Consider the following 17,853-nt stretch of genomic DNA (forward strand, 5'->3'; position numbering starts at 1 on the left):
TCTCCAGCACTTAAATTGTATGTTGTGTTCAAGTCTATTTTCAAGACTGTGTGTATAATTCTCCTTTAATTTTGCTTTGAAGAACTGCCTCAGATCTTTTTACTGTCAGGCTTGAATAGTTTCCCAAAAGCTGTCTGTCCACAGGACTGTAAAATAAGGACCCATTAGCAGATTTTTTCTCTTATTCTGAGGCAACTGATGACATTGTCAATATTGCTACTGTGTACTTTGACTATTATCTATTTAGAATTTTTGAAAACCGCCACAAGAATGCTTCTTTGTTTGCAAACCTTTGGTCTTGTGGATAGAAGTATCCCTAAGTCTTTAAAGGAAAGGTATTCTTCTTTTAAAAGGGAAAGTGAAAATAAAGATATTTCAAGTAGACACTCTGTCCCTGCATAATCTAACTTTATGCATGGCTTTAAACTAAAATTTGTATCACAGACCAGAAGATATGTAATTAAGTTTGTAGTTTTCTTAGAAAATTGGTCCCTTTGAAATGAGTACCAATTGTATAAATTTATATTATATTTTTATATTTTACTTTTTATATTTAATCTTATAGTTGGGGAATGAATAGCTTTTCATCAAAATCTTCTCACTGTAGACCATTTTCAGTGCATGTATCTGCTGAGATGCTGAAAGTTAGAGAAGATAATACCACATCTATGGACTTCCTGATCCTTTCTCAACCTACCTAAAAACATGATTCCCATACCAAAGGTGAGGAAATGTATTTTCTAGACTGATGGACTGAAAAAAGCCATGAAATATGTCAATGAAAAGAGCTTCACAGATGGGCAGAGGCTGCAATTGGGATGTCTCACATGCAAGTTATGTTACTGGTTCTGACTCTTCATTCTTAGTTCCATTTTCAGTCTCGGGAATAAGTACTTTCCAATTCAGTCTATGGAATAAGTACTTTCCAACCAGGGACATCTCTAAGTAAGATGACAGGTCTTAACAGAAATGGATGAATGTCTGACCACAGGCACATTAGTCAGAAAATGAAGACAAAAGAAATTTCACACGCCCAAAAAATGAGACAGGTAGCCTGGTGACAACTGACAGGCAGAAGGCTGAGGTACTCAATGTTCTTTTTGTCTCAGTTTTTACTGGCAATTGCTCCTCCAACATCTCTTGAAATCCTAATTCTCAAGGCTGGGGGAATGAAGAGTTCAAGGTCAGGCTTGAGCACACTGTGCTGCCCCCACTCCTCCTTTTTCCTCTATGCCAACTTTTCTGCTGAGCAAGGTGTCCTTTTGGACAATGATCAGCTGTCCTGGCTGTGTCCCTTTCCAATGCCTTTGTTACCCTTAGTCTCCTGGTTGGGACAGAGAGAAAGTTTTGCCATTCTGCAAGCACTACTAGGAATAGGCAAAACACTGGTGTGGTATCAAATCTATTCTAGGCACAAATTCAACATACACCGCCATATGGGCTGCTGAGGAGAATACTAACTCCACCTCAGCCAGAGCCAGTACAACATCCAATTTGTTCAGGAGTTCAGTATAACTTATATAAGAAGACTGGCAATTGTTTAGTTTTTTTTCCCTCAGTATGTTGTACTTTTCAGTCTCTGTCTACGCATACAATCCTTGGTGATATAATCTCTTTTACTCAAATGCATCTTTGATTGATGTGACAGTGGTATTATTTTGTCAAACATTTGAATAGGGGGGTTGAAAAAATATCTAACATACCTGTGAGTATTTATTCAGAATGACTGACTCAGCACAGGATTTTTTTCCAAAAAGATGTAGGAAATGAGCTGCAAAAAAATGACCAGAGGTTTATCCTGGTCACTTTTTAGGTAATGAAGTGAATTTTCCTAATAATATTTTTATTTTCTAGTCTACCAAATACTGTAAAACTAAAGCCAGTTTTTCTAAGAAATGAGAATAATAATCAGACTTTGAACAAATGTCTGAAATTGCCTAATTATTAAAAAAAAGTTAATGTGGGTTGTAATTTATTCAGTCAGAACAGGGTTTTGTGATGAAAATTTCATAAAATTGAACAAGAGTGAATATTTTAATGTACTCCTACTACATAAATTCATTCAGTACACTGAGGTTTGTGGCTTAGTTTTACCCTTTCTGTGCCTTGTGCAATTACATACAATTAAATCTGAACACGTTTCTCTCATCGATTCAATTTTCTAAGGTCTCAGGATGTTGTCAGCCATCTGTTCAGAACACAGAAGAGCAACTTTGGCAAACAAAATGCCCTTCTCACTCTTTGTTCTGTGTTGTTTTTAGCTCTGTTTAGGTCTAGCCATTTCCTAATCTTAGATCTATGAGGCATTTGCCCATAAAAATGAACCACCGTTCAGGAAGACCTGGATAGCGCTGGAAGAGCAGACTGACAAGAACCTGACAAAGACAAATATACAAAGGTCTACAATGATCATCAAAGTACTTGAAAACCTATTGGAGGAAAGCCTGAGAAAACTGCGTTTAGCTTTGAGAAAGAAGGCTTGGGGGAGACCTCTTCATCATTGTTCTGGTATTTAAGGATTGGCTACAAAGAACGTAGAGACATCCTTTTGGTAGGAAGTCATATGGAAAAGATTAAGGGTAATGGGTACAGGTTACTCCTGGGGACACACAAGAGGGAAATTTTTCACAATGAGAACAATCAGCTACTGGGATAATGTTTCCAGGGAAGTGGTAGGTTCTTCTACACTGTACACTTCTAAGATTCAGCTGGACACGGTGCTAGGACATTTTGTCTAGACTGTGCTTCTTTTAAGGAAGGTTGGACCACATGATCCTTGAGGACCATTCTAACCTGGCATGCCTTGATCTGTGATTCCATGATTCTACAACTGCATTGTCTGTAGGAGTCCATGCTTCTTGGGTCCTTCCTTTCAAGGCTTTCTAGTAGGTATGCTTTAGTTAAACACAAGTTCTGAGGGTCAGCTGCAGGGGAAGGAGTGCACATTTCTATGTCCTTCGCTATACACAAGGTCAAGTTACATGAGCTGATATTTCTGGCATTCAAGATCTGTGACCAGCTAGATCTCCCATTTTCCCTGAACTCCTTGTATTTCAAGTATCTTTTTTCTCCCCCGTTTTCTAGTTTGATCTTTGTTGACGAATTTCAGGCTAGGAACTCTAGTTATCGTGAGGCTGCCAGCAAAGAAAGAGATGTTAATGCATGGGTGCGTACTCACTAGATGCTAAGCAGTAGGTGGATGCTCTCAAGACACATAAATTGGGAAAAAAAAAGGAAGAGGGATTACAACCCTTCTCTCAACCACCTCTCTAATATACACCCATTTCTCTATTTCTCTCCTTCTCCCCCATTATCCTTTCTTTGAAACACAATTTCATGTCCTCCCTCATACATCTTTCTCTTACATCCCCTGATGTATTTTTATACCCTTCAAATGGAACTGACTGATGTTTTAGTTGACTCACATCAAAGGGATGAGTTTCTAACATCTTTAGAATCCTTTTGAAATCCTATTCTTAGAACATAAATGCCATGTTACATCTAGAATCAGAGTTCACTCACTTGGCTGTAAAATAGCTTACAACAATAAGCTATAAACTATAAACTGATTCTGCCAGAGAGATATTTGTTCTGAGGAAACAACAGCTTGAAAATATTGTAGCTTTGTAAGAGCAACATCTGCCAAGCTTCTTGGACAGTTTGTTTGCAGATACACCTCCGACAAAGGGCTCACTGTCTGAACCTGTAGACAGAATTCAGTGAAATGACTGAAAATGAAAGAAAACTCAATAAAAAGAGAGAGATGATAGATATTTCTAGAGCTAGTGGCCTATATATCTTTATATAAAATCTATCAAATGGACAAGATTATCAAATGGTCAAGATCAGGTCTGATACATATATAGCTATTGCAATCCTTCCCACTGCCTTTAACAGATGGAAAAGAAGACTGAATAGAAAAGTAGGCAATCTAGGATTTGAAAGTAACTATCCTGTCCACCCTTCCCACTTATACTCAGATTTTTGTGTTTAAAGATAGTTTCACAATGTCATCTCTAAATTTCCTTCCCCGGTGCCCTCATTTGCACAGGTCTGAGAGAGGCCATGCCAATGCTGGCATGGAAACAACATTGGTAGGTTGTTCCTGGCTGCCAGAAATAGGTGGAAAGGGCTACAGATGCTACCCTGAAGTGCCATATTGGAGCACAGGACCTGCTTTAAGGAGGCCACTTCTCAAAGGACACAACTTAAAATTAAAGCTACCAAAGCAACATAACAGAGAAAAATTGTTGATCCAAGTTGGTTGCCTGCAATACAGGAATTACTGCGTAGCTTGGCTGTCTGTTAATAATCAGGTAGTTGTCAAAAAGCATAACTGTATTTACAATAATGGGACTAAGCATCTGGATGGCTTCATCATTTATCTAATTCCCAAATGAAAAGTCCATTTGAACTAATGAGCAGAACCTTCATTCATTTGACCAAATGACAGTGTGCATCCATGCCCAAGACTTCAGTGATCCCTGAGCTAAGTGCCAAATGAACCAGCTCTGGAAGCTGAACAGCTGCATCAGCACAATGCTGTGCCAACAGTAATTAGTTCTAATGAGAGACTACACCGCACCGAGGATCAATCCCAGCATAGCTGAATGCTGATTTATGTGGACATGCTATATCTTCCTCAGAAACAGCTCAGGCATCTCTCTAACATCGGGGGTCATTGTACAGACTAGACACACTCTATATTTGCCTGTGGGTTACAGGTAAGATAAAGAAAAGTCATAAAACTTTACATTCTTTTGAATCTTAGGCAGTCATTTACATAAGGGCCGAGAAGGAAAAAAGGATGAGTAAAGCTATTGCTTTGATTTAATATTACGTAAGATCCACTTCTCATGTGTAAATCTACCCACAAGATATAAGTGAGGCTCGTTGTCTCTCTGAGCCTTTAGAACAAACTGATATTCTGTAGGGAATGAACAATCCATCTGTGTCTGAGGGTCACCAACGTAACAAGTGAATTGGGGACATCAAGATTGGAGACAGCCTGACCTGAAGGGATTGATTCCTTAAGTTGTAGCTTTCATATTTTCCAGATTCTGTACTGCATGAGTATATAGCTCTGAACTTTAATATAGCGTGTTAGCAAGTTCTCTCAACAGTTTAGTTAGACAAAACAATCCTTTTCCAGCCTGCAGCACTGCAACTTTGGGCCCAAAAAGTATAAACAATGTTGAATTGAGGAGAGCAATCTGGGAGGATGGGACTTCTTACCCTGAAGCTGTAATTGAACAATTAGCCACAACATGTAAATGGACCAAAACTTATGAAAGTGTGAAAACTTGTGACTGGCGTCCATCTTGGGTGGAGTCACAGCTGGGCTTTTGTACTGCCCAGGGTGCATCCTTCTAAGGCCTTTTAATAAATACCTACTTTATTCCTTTAACACTGTCTAGCCTCTGTTCTTGGTAGCCTCTCAAGGCATCAGGATCATGCACAGGTGGATTTTGCAGTCCTGAGATATATGGATCAGGTAAGGAGTAAAGTCAGGCAAACTTCAGGAAAGCAAACTTCAGCTCCACAAGGAGATATTTAATCGAGTTCCCAGGGAGACTGCCCTCAGCGACAGGGGAGCAGAGCAGAGCTGGCAGATCTTTAAGGAAGTCTTCCATAGAGCACAGGAGCTGGCAATCCCCAGGAGCAAGAAATCAGGCAGGGAAAACAAGAGATGGGCATGGCACAGTAGGGAAGTGCTGGTCAAATTAAAGGGAGGGAATCAAATGCACAGGCAGTGGAAACAAGGACAGGAAACCTGGGAAGAAAACAGAGATGAAATACAGTTGAGGAAGGCTAAGGGAAGCTGAACCTGGCAAGTGATGCAAGGAATAACAGAAAGGGCTTCCACAGGTCTGTTAACCAGAAAAGAGAGGTCAAAGAAGGTGCACCCACCCCTGATAAACAGTGGTGGTACACTGGTAACAGTGGATGAGGAGAAGGCTGAGGTACTCAACATTTCTTTTGCCTTCAAGTCTTCAATGACAAACTTTCTTCCCATGCCTCTCCAGGGGACAGCAGGATGGGGACAGGGGGAGCAAAGAACATCTCACTGTAAGTAGAGATCAGGTTCATGACCATCTGAGGAACCCAAATGCATAAGTCTATGGAGCCCAATGAGATGTTCCCCCAGAATCCTGAGAGAACTGGCTGATGGTTAGTCAGGCATGATTTTCTCTTGGTGAAGCCACGTTGGCTGTCTCTAATCACCTCCCTGCCATGCATGTGCCTTGACACAGCTTCCAGGAAGATCTGTTCTATGATCTTGCCAGGCAGAGAGTTAAGGCTGACCAGGAATTCCCAGGGTTCTCTTTACTTTTTCCCAGTATTGGAGACTTTGCCTGAGTGTCATGATATTTCAAATATCACAGAGCATAGCTTGGCAACTACAGTAGCAAATTCTCTCAGGACCATGGGATGTATCTTGTCAATCCCAGGGCCCTATGTTTGTTCACGTTCCTCAGGGAATCTTGAAGCTGAGTTGAGTTGCAATGAGAGAAACCTTTTCCTCCCAGTCCCTGCCGTGATGTTCAGGGACTTGAGATGTGTGGGAAGAGACATTACCATATGTATTGGTAAAATAGTACTTCCCTGCAAGAAAGGATATACAGTAAGAAATACAGCTATTGACATTTTGATTATGTATCTGTAAAGTTAGTTTTAAATATTAGTGATTTCTGACATTCTGTAACAGTATTACTGATTTCTGTCAGTGAAATTCTTGCTGCCTGGAGGAAATATTTTTAAACACATTTTACCTTCAGTCACAGGAAGTCTATAAACATGTATAGAAAGGAGAAGGGAAATTAACTTATAAATGGAAGGTAAAGGAATGAAAATGCGTAGCTGAATGGCTTTAGTCATCAAAGTTTTCGAAGAAATTATAACATAATATTTAGAAAAGATACAAATAGGGTATCCAAGGGTGGATTTTTTCCCAAAGACTAAAGATTTGGTGAACATTTATGGTGAACAGAATTTATTCAATTCCTGTGCAATTTCATTAAGAATACATCACTCTTCAGAATGTCTGAAGCTTCTTATGACCTTTTCAGTTTGTTTTTATCTTGAAATTTTCAAATTATCCTGCACACCAAAAAAACCATCATATCAGAATAAAAAATAAAGGAAAACGCTTTGTTGAATGCAGGAAAAAGCACCCCCTAAAGTGTCTATCCTCATATTTTTGATCCTCATTTTCTCCACCATTTGGTCTGCAGCCTGAAGGCACTTGATTCAGTCTCTGCTGTGTGCAGCATCTACATCTGGCAGCTGTAAACTTGTAGTGACATTTCCTTGAGAATGGACAGGGAATCAGATCTACTGAGAGATGCTGACCTGATTCAGCAAGAGCTGCTGTTTTCTTATGCATATGACTATGTTGTTACATTGTAAGACAAGACTGTGCACAAATAAATTGCTTTGCTATATATTTAAAAGGAGTGAACTTTAATGCATTATTGTCCTTCTTCCTTCACAATACTTTAATATCTTTTTTCTAGTATCATTTACAGCTGCACCAGTAATTTCAACAACTGGACAGGTAATAAGTCTAAATTCTTATTTCAGTTTGCAGGAACAAAACATCTTTGGATTAATGGGAACCAAATATGTTAAATAATTCTTTCATAATTATGAAAAAAAATTATGACTGGTTTATTTTATGACTGATTCATTTTATGACTGATCAAACATATTTTGATATATTTGTCTGTCTGACTGAATAACTAGCTGGGTTTTTTTCTTTCATTTCCTAGGTTGGAATAGACTCTCTCCACTGCAATAACCTTTGCCTATTGTATCCATGCCGAGCCTCATTATCTTCACCTGTGATTTTAATCTTAAATATACAATATATACCAGTTGACTCAGAAGTACTGTACTGCTCTGCACACAGCACACAGGCTACCTGAAACTGGCCAGAAACTCTCCAGGTGCAAGGTAGTAAAAAAAAAAAAAAAAAATTCCTGGCTTCTCTAGTCTTGCAGAGAGACAGCAGTTCCCTTTCTACTGGCAGACAAGCACTTACACAACTTGCAATATTTTGGAAAGGCATAGCTATACTGGAGCTCAAAATGAAGGGACATCAGAACTCAGTACAGCACCCTTTTCATCATGAGCAAACATCTGTGTAAGGACAAAGATTAGGAAGGATTTGATTTTGATAATAACAAAGTTATTTTATCTCACTTTGAAATAATCTTGACTGCCATTGAACCACTCAAAAATAAATACCAGTCTTCCTACACAGTACATTAGATTGCTTTGGGGGACAAAAATAATTGAGTTAATGGAAGTACCAAGTTTTCTCATAAAAGATCATGCAATGGCCAAACATACCCTAAGAAGAAAATTATTTATTATCATTATTTATTAATTACTTCAGTTATGCTAATTGCACTGCAGCTGTCTTGTAGATAAGCACTTGGAAACAACTTCCATACTTTTATGGTTGTATTATAGTTGATACAGCAATTTTCAGCCATAAGCAGTAAGAACAAAAAAAAAAAAAACCAAAACAAAAAAAAAAAAAAAAACCCAAAAAAAACCCCAAAAACCAAAAAACCAGTCCTGCATGAAAATGGAACCAAAGAAAAGAGATGTGAAATGACTTGTTTAAAGCCAAACATTAGATGGTTAGAGCAGGACTTGAAAAAAACCCGCTTGCTTTAATTCTAAGGCAATAAATACAATTTCAGATAGATGTTACCTCCCATCCAGCTAGTTCTCTTCCAATAACTACTTAGCTGCCTGGAAAGAAGGAAGGAACAGGAACGGTGACTCATTGAAGGTCTGTTGATTCATCTCATGAGAGTTACTAATGCTTAAAAAAAATACAGCAGCAATATCTCCTGGTCTCTTTTGTGGCAGATGATTCACACAAAGGGAACTATAGTCAGTGCACTGAGTGGAAAAGGGGAGGAGATGTGTGTTCTCCTGTCTGTAGTGGCTTATAATATACTTCATTATATCCTTTTAACTGCAGCACTTTACCATGAAACTGAATTGCTCCTGTACAACAGAAGGCAGCACAACAAGGGGGAGGCAGAGACATCAGAACAGAGCTCTCCCATGCAGCATATAAAGGGTTTTGCGGAACTGATAGCTATTTTTTTTGGATGGAAGGCAAAATAAAAGCAGGTGGTAATGTTCATGAGATCAGATTTTGTCTGAGCTGGAGAGAGTGGCTTATTTTACTATGAAAAATTGTTATGAACTTGGCACAGTTCTGAATTTGTTGAGCAATGTGTTTAAGTGCTTACAAACAGACACAAGGAAATCAACGCCCCTCTCAAATATGTCACATTTGAATGCAATAAAAATCAGTCAAAACTGTAAATTGTGCATCATACTTAAAGTGGTAAGAGCCTGGTGCAGGTTTGAAAACTAAATATCCACTATCACTTTTCTGTGCTGTGCTTTTATGAAAGCACATTCCCTGTGTCCTTTTCTTCTTCTTTTGTGGTGCTTTCCTTATTCTATAATTTGTTTATTAGCTGTAAGTTCTGCTGTGGACTGTGGCTAGGATTTGTAAAGGTGTTTAGGTGCCTGGGTGGTAGCTACTGAAAAACTTTTGCATCACAGCAGGGTCTCATGATGATATGAATTCATTGTTTTTTCTGCCTGGCTGTGAAAGTTTTGTCATTTGTAGTGTCTCTTTTATAAGCAATTTTTCATGGCTATTTATTTCTCTGTGGCTGTCCAGGGTCACCATCAGGGTAAGGACTCTGTTGCACTATGCAATTTACTACCACAATAAAAAAAGCCATCCAAAAATATGACTCAATTTTGTTTTTAGTGTAGTAACTCTGTATATGAAAAGGGAGCGTGTGAGGGGGTGGGGTAGATGGACCCAGCTAACTCAAACTTTTATCAAAAGTTTGAGTCAAAGATTTTCTGCCTTGGAAAATATATTTGTAATAATTTATAGTTGCCAAAATCTAGGATAGATTTCCCAAGATGGAAAAAGATATCTTTGGTATTGTTTGCTTTTTATCCTGCAGCAGGAAGAAGTATCTACTAAAAATACAAACCAGAAGTATCATGGAGAGGTAAAAGAGTGGGAAACAGAACTGATCTGTTGGAGGTAACAATATCTTAGATTTCATGGTAATTAGAGGTAGAAAACTTGATGCAGTATGTGAGTGAGGGAGCTGCCTGGTTTAGCCACCTTTTGTGAACTATTTTGCTGGAGTATGCATGAGTCTCAGGAAATGTAAAGCCAACAGGAGACCTGTTCCTGTTTCCTGCTGTAGCAGTGGAAAACATAAAATGGTGAGTGAGAGGATTTATGTATTTATAAAACATTTCTTTCTAAGATTTTATACAAGTAGAGAGCTGTCTGCAGTGCATGATTGGAAACAAAAAGCTCTATTTTAAAAACAAAGTCAAGACATTTAGATCAAGAGGGTATAAAAAGTCCAAATTATGCAAGATAGTGTTATGGCAGCCTTGTGATAGTAACTGCCTTCATGCTCTTAAAAAATAGATTACCACTTTATTAACTTTTTAACAAAATTTTACATTAAGTTTTTATTTCCTTTTAAAATGTAAGAAACTATATGTGTTCAAAGTTTCTAAACCAAAAGTTGGGAGCAGAAATATTCATTTTCCTTAGAACAACTGTAGCAAGGCAAGATAAAAAGACAGAACCTGAATGGAACATGATTTAACAATGAATTAATTTCCATCATGATTTAAACAGTCTTTTTTAAACTACCATTTAGACCATAATGAAATGCTGCAAAGTGTTAGGAAAATCTGTGGCCGGAACTCTATATGAACATTTAGCATCTACCTACAAACACCCAGGGGGAAAATAATTGTATTTACTTGAATAAGTCTGTTGGCATAATTTGAATTAACCATGTGCATAAATATTTTAAGCACCATGGATACCACTGTATTATTATTAAAAACACCTCTACTTTCATTATAGCTAATCTTCTAGTCACAGAAAACCTTTTTCTACTTTAAAACTGAATTGCCTTGGTAAAACCAATAAAGACTAATTTAGACTTTCAATAGGCTAACAGAACAATTGCTAACACTTTATCAAAAAAGTTCAACTTAAAGAAAAGAAGTAATTTTCAGAATACCAAGAGTCTCTTTATCCGCTTAGAAGAATGATTCTCAAAAATATCTGAATAATTTAGGCCCAGAAGACCAATTGGATTCAGGCCACGGAGTCTGAGGAAACAATGGTTGGACCCTTTCAGATTTTCTCACTCACAGCATTTCAAGTTATGGCATGATGTTGGTGACTGGGATTAAAGGTAGGAGTGACAGTGACAAAACCAGTCAGGTGTTCGTATGCATCCTCCCCCACCCCTCCTTTCTGCTCTCTCTGATGGGCAAAGAGGTTTGTCCCAAGAGGAGAACACCAGGTGGAAATTGCAAGAGGAACTGTCTGGATGCTCTCATAACTGATGTATTCTGGAGATGGGGGAGCTGAGATGTTTGTGGTGGGCTTTGGTTCACATCAGCCTGCATAAGGGTATAAAATAATGAGAGTTTTTTGGAGTCTTTTTACTTCAAATTACAGGTAATTATGAAGAACATGTAAACTAATGGAATTACCATATCTTTAATTACTTACTGACAAGATTTTGCCCTGCAGTCAATCAAGGTAAGACTACCCATAAAATCAGTGAGTGAAATAGATATCATTGCCTAATGTAAGGCAGAAACAAACAATATGAAAGCATATAATGGGTTTAGCATAGTCAACACAATAGATATCCTTCTTTGATTAAAAAAATCTTCTGATTTTTGGAAGAAGGGAATTGTTATAGATTTAGTATATTTGATTTTCTTTTTCCAAAAAGAGCAGGGATGGAAAACAGAATTGCAGAGATTATTCATGAGATGGGTGAAGCATAGGTCATCAGAAAATTAGAGGACCTCTAATTTGTTTTGGGTCAAGTCATATTTGGTATTATAATAAATACCTTTGCACAAGAAGTTAGCATATGTCTATTTTTTTTTTTGTCCAGTAACACAAGGTTGGAGAGGCCAGAAAATAATACATAACAAACAGTATCCCAGTGTAATCAGCCAAAAATTCCTAGGACAGATGCACAGCACAAGAATTAATGTCATTGTGGAGGCCACTGGTAAACCATTATCAGAATTAATGTCAATAGTTTGGATTACCTGTGTTTAAGAAAGAATTCAAGGTGCAGTGAGTAGGGAGGACCTTATTAACTTAACCAGAGAATGGAGCAAGACAAAATGTCTTATGAGAAGAGATTATGTGAGTTCTTCTTGCTTAACACAGCAATTAAAAGCTGAGAGAAGATATGATTCCACCACAAGCATACAAGGGGAGAGTAAATGCTAGGATGTGAAAACAATTAGTTCAGCCAAAGAACAATACTGAAACAAGAATGCATGGCTGTAAAGAAAAGATGCAAACCAAACTAGAAGACTTCTAAAAAACAAAGATGTGAGTCAGAAACAGTTGTCCAGCTGGCAAAGATTCAAACTATTTTCAATAGAGAGTTGCATAAATTTAGGGAGCTAGACACAGGTTATGCATTTTGGTTGTCTGTGACTGTGAGGATCCTAAACTCAAGGACCCAGAAGGTTTGTTTCAGTCATATGCCATAGCATCTGGCAATTTTGTGCAGCATAGCAAATATTTACTTTCTGCATAAAAATGATTAGCACACATGAGGAAGGTAACAAAGCCTCTGCAGTGTCAGCATGTAAGAGGAAGTAGACTGGTAATAAGGATGAAGAGCTGAGATGAACTACTGAGTGGCAGTGCCAGCAATGGTTTGCTGTGTGTTGCATGGTTTTAGTGCAAAGCAAAGTCAGGGATAACTATGCTCTTTGCATGTCAACCAGTCCCCACATTGAACTTTCTGTGAGCTGTAACTGATTTATAAGACACTGCACATGATTACTTTTAAAGTGGCATTTATGGCAATGATAAAGGCATCCAATCACCCTTGAAAGGCGAGGGGTAATGCTGAGGGCATGCACTGTATAGTGAAGGTCATGAATGCTATATTGACATTGAGGGACACCAAAGTAAAGCAACCTGTAACTACAGTCTGCCAGCATCCAAGCCAGTTACAGAAGGTGGCCTTAATTTCCCCACAGCCCTGTGACTAAGATGTTCCACTGGTCAGTTTTAGCCTGTTCCCCAGCTGGATTGCTTATTTGCTGCCTCTGGCTGGCTCCCACATGCCAGACTGGGCACCTATCCCCATCTGCTAATTTGGAACAAAATAGAGGTGGAACTGCTCTTCTCAGATGAGTCATAAATTGGTTTGTTGGAATATCAGGCATTTCTGCATCACCTGCCTCATCTGAAACAGAATCTTGTCTTTCAAAGAATAGTGCTTGCAGTTCTTTAGACCAGGTTTTCTTTTTGTTTGTTTGAAACTTTCCTATTGTCCTGGAATAGAATGACAGCTTGCAAGTACTGTTGTAAAAACATTTGGGTCATAAATTTCCCAGAAGAAATGTAATATTTTTCCACTTAATTTAATAACTTCTTGTGGGCCTCTGGGAAGAAGAGAATCCTCAGTGTCCTATGCATTCTTTGACATGTGGCTAATGCAACATGCTTTCCTAGGGGGGTGTTTTATAGAAAAGTGACCTTCTGCTAGGAAAACAAAATAACAACTCAATTAAAAGAAACAATGAAGGTCACACCAGTTTCCTTACTGAGGTGAAAAACCAAGCAGTGGAAAACATAAGCTGCATTTATTTTAACATATGGGACTTTGCGCATCATGTGGAAACCTCATTGATGTGGTAGAATTGTGTTTTAGGATGCCTCTAGAGAAAAGACGTGATGGAATTATTAAAATTTGCAAGAAAATTTATTAATCAGTCATGTGTTAGAGCATTCAGCCTGGAGGAATGAACACTTTTTGGGCAGAACCAAACAGCCATGGGAATCGTGGTCCCTAGTCTGTCACTGTCACTTGTCTGATTTTGGAGGAGTTACTTATGTCTCAACTAAGTAGTGTAGAAACAGCTGAGCCCCAGGAGCAGCACGGGACCTTCCATGTGCAAATGTCAGGTATTACAGTGCTCTGAGCATCCCCTGCCCACAGAGCAAGTACGCCCATCCTGCAGCCATGCCGCTGCTCTCATTAGCAAGCTACTCCTCATGATCTCTTTCACAGCTGCCAAGTTCAGTGATCCCTCCTTGGGGAGACATTTAGGGCACTTTTAGGGGCTATCAGCCAAGTGACATCCCTAAATACAGTGGGTATAAATGTTCCCAGCTTTTTACAAAAATTAATAAGAAAGATCTTTCCTCTCTTCCATGTTAATGACAGGACCAAACACAAGCTGACCTTTACCTCTAAGCCTCATTTTTTTTCAATTGCAAAAGTGACTTGCTGTTTACTTCAGAATAGTAACATGGAGACACAATTCATTAGTGTCTGTGGATTTCTTGGAGGTGCTGGGATGAGAGGAGCTACAGAAGTGAGTAGAATATCTCTTTGATCAGAATTATATGACAGTGTCATTGAGAGAGTTTTCTGGAAACAGTGATGGTAGATGCTTCTTCCCAAATTACCAGAAATACGCCCCATTCAAAATTTGCTTTCAGGAGCAAATCTTTTCCAAAACTTGGGATATCTCTCAACCAGAAAATTCAAATGTGATTTATTTGACAAGCATCTCAGGTATGAAGTAGCTACATTTTCATAGTCATAACTCTAAAATCTTCAGTCCATATTTCACAAATGTACAAAATATATATATATAAAAAAAGAGAATACATTCTAAAAGAGAATGCATCCTCTCTTTCTCACTCTAAAAACCAGTTTTAATTTTAAAATAATCTGTAAATTTTGACCAGAAATGGAAGCCCTGCCTTACAGAAAAATTATTCAACTACCACTTTTCTAAGCAATCCTAGCCATTGTCAGCTGACCAGCCAGCTATGAAAACAATGGGGTCCTGTAAATTTACTGGTGTATGTAAAACTTGAGGCTTCAGGTAATTCTACATCTCTGTCAGCTGTTCCATGCATGGTGAAAACTACAAGCCTGCCAGAGGAGTTGCTTGATAAATGGAATAGCTAAAGTCTTCAGCCACATCCATAGTAGCATTTTATCCCTGTTTTTTTCTTGACACTACTCCTTGTCAGCTGTTTGCAAAAGCTATTTCTGAAATAAAAATAAAAAAACCAACATGGTCTTCCCTTCCTTCCTCTCCCCCCCCTCCTCAGAGATGGCAATCTGAGGTTTTGCTGAAGGCATGTGAAGTTACTCTTCAAGATACTGCAACTGTCCCCTCCTTTTCATATGGGTCAGGAGAGTTAGAAAATCTGCAATTATTAGATCCTAAGACAATATAAGACTCTAGAATTATTAGACTCAAAGACAGAATGCAGTAAAATTATTTAATGGGTGTTTGTAGTAACCACTTTTGTGCTCAGAATAAAACATGCAAACGCCTTTCCAATGACTTGAAGCTAAGAATTTTAATAGACCGAATGATTTGTTTCCCTAATGCATTCACCTAGTGAAGCAAGCTGATTAAAATACTGGGTGCTGTAGAACCTTTCTGTTTATGGTCTATAGAGCTCAGTTTATGCATCATTAACCATGTATTACAGGTGCACACAGCTATTTTACACATAAGGGAAAAGAAAATAGAATTTGTACATGCGGGATGCTGATTTTAACATTTTCCTTTTGGAATGTAAGTAAAAAAGTAAAGAAAAAAAGTAAAGAAATTGAGAACAGGCTTTGTAGGAAGTCATCCTTCCCCAGTGAGAACTGTACCTGTACGAGAAGACAATGAACAGACAAAAGCAATCCACTGGGTGAATCACAACAGCTTTCAGTAAATATGTGGTGATGGTCTTTTCATGTAAAAAGATGGTCTTTTTATGTAAAAAGCCTTTAATACAAAATAGCTGTTCTATTAGAGAGTGTGATAGGTAGCTAAAAATCAGTTTGCCAAAGGAAAGCTTCTTCAGAGTTTGGGGATAATTCTGTAATTACCTTACTGACATAAATTTATGTTCCTATTTAGGAACAAATTCACATATTAATTTTACAGGACTTCTATAAAAAAGAAACAGGCTTAAGAAGCAGCAAAGTTTACTGCAGACCCACGTAAGGTACTTCTGAAATTCTGAAAATTTACTCTTCATTTAAATAAATTGCAGAAAACCATAAGTGCAGACTAGAACAAAAAACACTAAAAAATACGTAAAACAAACATTCATTAATAAATGTGTAATTCAGAAGAGAGGGTGAGTTTCTCTTTATCACTGAACCCACTTTTTCATTTGTGACCTGTAGAACACTTAAGTCACAGGAAGGCCTTTTCCAGAGGCTCTGAAAATTTCAAGCAATAGTCTCCAGAGAAAAAGGGTAGAGTGAATGCAACTATACCAAATGAACTGCTTTTTATTTTTAGCAAATACAGTCTACATAGTTCTTACCGTAGTTTTTCATCTTTTCTTACAGATGATATTTCAAATTCTTCCATCAGGAATTTATAATCTGAAGTTTAGATTCAGGGACATGAGGCAGAGGTTAAATTTATGCATATGTCAGGTCTCAGCAAAGTCAGTGGATCTCAAGCATAGGTTTAATAAGGTTTAAAATGAAAGTCCTGTAAAATGATACTCTGAGCACACTGCCACTTTCTTGAACTGGTACATCTATTCAGCAAGCCACTGCAGCATGATTATTATTTACCCTGAGGTGAGCTCAAAAGAAAATTAGTTGCTGTCAAGTCACCTTTACACACTGATAATATCACTTTTTAGCTAAGTGACCAACAGCATGGTTGGTCTGATTGCAGTGGTTGAGAACACCTTCCATAAAGTAGAAGAGCAAGAAGTTCTGAAGATGCCCACCTCAGCTGACTGTAAGTACTACTTAGATTCAAAGGGAAATTAAAAATAGCTGCCACTTTATTATTAAAAGGCTTTGACCCTTGGTAAAGCAAATAAGACTATTCCCTGTGACTTAATAGGAGCAATTTTGATTCACTGAGGTTGCAGATTAGAGAAATTGGATTAAGCAATGTGAACTAAATTTGTTGTAGAAAGAAAGGGAAAAAAGCCATCCAAATGGAACTTGGCATTTTATTCTTACCTGGAGGGAAAAATTAAATGCATTTTAAAGGAGCCTCTTAGATGTTTCTAAATTTCTACATTCTGATTTGTGTGTTTAAACTTTGTAAAGCATTGAAAATGGCTCTTTGCTTTCAAATTGTGTATGTAAATCACATTGAATCTGCATAAAAGTACAGATTATTTAGGGTCCACAAGCCAACTGCTTCTCTTTCAACATTAATGACTCGCTGACTTTTGTGCTTCAACATTTAGATCTAGGTCCTTGGCATCCATGAGCAGCTCCTGCAGTGAAAGGAAGCACACATGTTTTTCCCAGTGCCCCAGTGCTGGAGTGCAGGGAGGCTGCAATGTACTGCTAGAGGCTGTAATAACAACCACACACAGCACAGAGTGCCTCTCCCTGCTCCTGTTTATGGCAGGGTCAGGGGAGAACAAAGGAGACATAAAACATGTTTCCCCCTAATTCAACTGCTTCAACTCCACTAAGGAGAATTCAGGCACGGCTGAGGATTTCAGCACCTTCCTTGGAAAGTTTGCCCCTGGGCCATTAAAAATTGTTTGAATAATAAAATTGACTTGCCTCTTGGTGTCATTATACCCTCTTTTTCAGATCAGGAATTTTATTTACAGATAATGCTGATAGAGATTTATTTTATGAGATATTTTATGGCTTTTAAATATCATATGCAAGTTTTCAGCTCTTTGGCTCCTTGCAATGCTGATTAGGATGGTGCCTCTTTTTTCCTTCTTTCCCCTGTTTCCAA

General features: G+C 38.1%; 1 protein-coding gene across 3 annotated transcripts in view; it reads right to left on the reverse strand.

Moving 5' to 3' along the window:
- The window catches only part of CNTNAP2 (contactin associated protein like 2), a 1,021,862-nt gene that overhangs the window by 97,774 nt on the left and 906,235 nt on the right, over positions 1–17,853 (reverse strand). The window lies entirely within an intron of this gene.

The sequence above is a fragment of the Camarhynchus parvulus genome, chromosome 2 (genome assembly GCF_901933205.1).
Source record: "Camarhynchus parvulus chromosome 2, STF_HiC, whole genome shotgun sequence".
NCBI classification, from domain to species: Eukaryota; Metazoa; Chordata; class Aves; order Passeriformes; family Thraupidae; genus Camarhynchus; species Camarhynchus parvulus.